General features: G+C 56.2%; 1 long non-coding RNA gene across 2 annotated transcripts; it reads left to right on the forward strand.

Annotated features, from left to right (window-relative positions):
* The first annotated feature begins 932 nt into the window (after window positions 1-932).
* LOC125162204 (uncharacterized) lies at window positions 933-2,146 on the forward strand. 2 transcript variants are annotated; one of them, XR_007150930.1, is made up of 3 exons: window positions 933-1,060; window positions 1,574-1,665; window positions 2,001-2,146. It is a non-coding gene; the product is annotated as an uncharacterized LOC125162204 (long non-coding RNA). The 2 variants fall into 2 exon arrangements; XR_007150929.1 differs by lacking the exon at window positions 933-1,060 and adding an exon at window positions 1,351-1,431.
* Window positions 2,147-2,890: the final 744 nt, after the last annotated feature.

Consider the following 2,890-nt stretch of genomic DNA (forward strand, 5'->3'; position numbering starts at 1 on the left):
TCGCTCGTGCAGGAATGATCACTGCAGCTTCTGGGGAAGGGCTTGCACCCTGAGTGTGAGGCGTGCACTGTGGGTGGGCCACCAGACACGTTGTGTGGAATACAGACAACTTAATGTCAGTGCCTCCCTGGTAGGGATGTCCCTGGGATTACACCAGATGCTTTGTGTGTGGTGCTTAGCCCCCCGCCTGGCATGGCATGTGGTAAGTGTGCTAGACCTTGCAACCGGCAGGATGGAACCCATGAGGTTGGAAACAAAGGAAGAGGAAGTCCGGGGGTGTGCGTGAGGTCACGGGTACCAGGGTCAGAGCAGGGGGAAGGGGTGGGGGTTCTGTGAGCTGTCTAAGGGAACGCGTCCGGATGGCAGGGGGACTCCACTGAGAAGCCCGGCGTGGAGGGACTGATTTGGAGATTCTTGGGGCAAAGGCGGTGATTGAAGACCCAAGAACGGCCCTAAGTCAGAGACTGTGTGCAGAGAAGGAGCAGAGGTGGGGGTGGAACCCCGAGGGGCTCCCAACGTCCCACCTCTGCTCGGCTTCTATCCTGAGACCTGACTGATCTCCTCGGGCTGGGGAGGGAGCCCCCTCCTTGGGCACATGGGCCGATGCCCCCTCAAATAAAAGCGGGTTCTCTCAGCTGCGGAGAAGAGCTGACCACAGCAGGGGTCAAGGACTCAGCAACACCTGTCACACCTGTGCTGCCACCAGAACCCTTCCGTCCTGTCCTCTTCTCTCCTCAGCAACCCGTGACCTCATTTCCGGTCTCACTACACGCAGCCGCGGCTGCAACAATGCTGTGTCACTGACCACCCCGGCCGCGCGCTCTCCTGAATCTGGAATTGTTGCAGGTCAGCTGACCCGCTGTGGGCGTGGCCAGGCGGCTCTGCTGGTCTCGGCTGGACCCATTCACACGTCTGCTCTTCGGCTAGAGGTCAGCCGACCTGGGCTGGCCCGTGGGACTCTGTTCCACCTCACACGTCCCTCCTCTTCTTCTGGGACCCGTGGGCCATCCCCGGTGTCTCTGGTGACGGTGGTGGCACGAGGCAGAAGCACGGGCGCCAGGTGGGAACATGCGACTTCCCACTCTCCTCTCGTTGGGTTGGTGAAAGCAAGTCACGGGGCTGAGCTCAAGTCAAGGGGGAGGAAATACGCTCCACCCCTCCGTGGGAGGGACCACGAGGTCTCACGTCCCTAGGTGTGGATTCAGTGAAGGTCAAAGAGTCCTTTGGCCTCACATCACCCGCATTCATTGGGGATCCTGCCTTCTTGACCTCTCCTTTTCAGTCTCACTCATGAGTTTCCCTTTTCTCTCCCTTTTCTCCCTCCATACTCAAGAAAGTAAGGCAGAGGGGCTGGTTTGTTACGCAGCATTGCTATAGCCGTAGGTGACCGATACACGTAGGGCATCCGGCCAGAAGCTCACGCTGCTGATGGTAATGTAGAAAAGGAGAAAAAAAAAATACGTGTCCCCGATAATATCTTTGAGTCTTTGTACTCACAAGCCTTGCATTCCTTGTGGCAGACACTGCTCGTGGCCTGCTCAATACTCACGCTCCCCTTTGTCCTTGTTTACAGAACCCTGCTTGTATTTGGGGCGCCAGTGGTCAGCAGAAAGCAGCTACTCTCTCCTAGACTGCCTCGCAGTGAGGAGTGGCCCTGTGATCCAGGTGTGACCGATGCAAATTAAGAGGGGTTCCTGGGAAAGCTTTCAAAAGACAGACAGCGTGGTGGGCACACCGCTCCCCCCTGGCCCCTTCCTCCCGCCTCTAATGCGGGGTATCAGCTGGGAGGGGAGCGGCCATCTTGCAACCACGACCAACCGTGAGGACAAAGGCCGCATGTGCAGGACGGGCGGGTGGAAAGTGGGAAAGCACCTGTGCCCCCACCCGGTCGCCGAGTGGCCTCACCAGTCGTCCTATCAGCCCTGGCTGCCCACCCCTGGTGTTCTAGTAGCAGGAGACGGTAGGAACGTGCTAACGGCCAGGTTTTGTGTTATTTGCAGCTGAATGCATGCCTGATGGGTCCACCGAACCTTCTCTGGGCTCCTGACAGGATGAGAAGATGCATTTTCCTGATGTTTAAGCCAGTTTGCATTGGGTTTTCCCGTCCTCGCCTTTGAATGCATCTTAATGAATACCTGAGCTTTGCAGTGAGTTGACTTTTGAGAAACTGAGATATGCCTGATCTTGGACTTGGGTGAACTGGGGGGTAGGGCAGAGGGTCACTCTTGTTCTCCCTGGAAAATCAGATGGCGAGGGAGGCAGTATGATTTCCCGGGATCTTTCTGCCAGGACCAACAGGGCTCAGGGCCTACCTCCACTTTAGATATCCATGAAGAGCCCTGACCAAGGAAGGTGGTTATTCTTTTGTTTTTGAAGAGGGAGGCTAAGGTTCAAGGAGGCAGATTTACACCTGAGGCTCTCGGCCAGAGCTAGGTCTGCCTGACTGTGGGACCATCTTCTCCTTTCCGGGTTCCTGGTTTCTCATCAGTAGGATGGGATTACTCAAGATCAAAGCTTTGCAAATATTTCATTTCAAAGTAGGTAAAACCCTTTTATAGCCGAAACTTTACTTATTGTCCAACCCATAAAAAAGATAAAAGAACAAACTGCTCAGAGGGGGGGGAGGGGTCAGGAGGCCTGCAACCTCCTCCTGGGGCACCAGGGCCCCCAGGCACCTCACTGCAATCCTGGGCTCCCGGGGAGGCTTTTAGGAAACACCAGTCTAGATTATCCCAACGCCTTTGGAAAAACCTGAATCTAAGAGAGGAGTTTCGGGGCACCTGGGTGGCTTGATCAGTTAAGCGTCCGACTTCAGCTCCGGTCATGATCTCACGGTTCATGGGTTCGAGCCCCACGTCGGGCTCTGGGCTGACAGCTCGGAGCCTGGAGC

Source organism: Prionailurus viverrinus, chromosome A3, assembly GCF_022837055.1.
Source record: "Prionailurus viverrinus isolate Anna chromosome A3, UM_Priviv_1.0, whole genome shotgun sequence".
Taxonomy (NCBI): domain Eukaryota; kingdom Metazoa; phylum Chordata; class Mammalia; order Carnivora; family Felidae; genus Prionailurus; species Prionailurus viverrinus.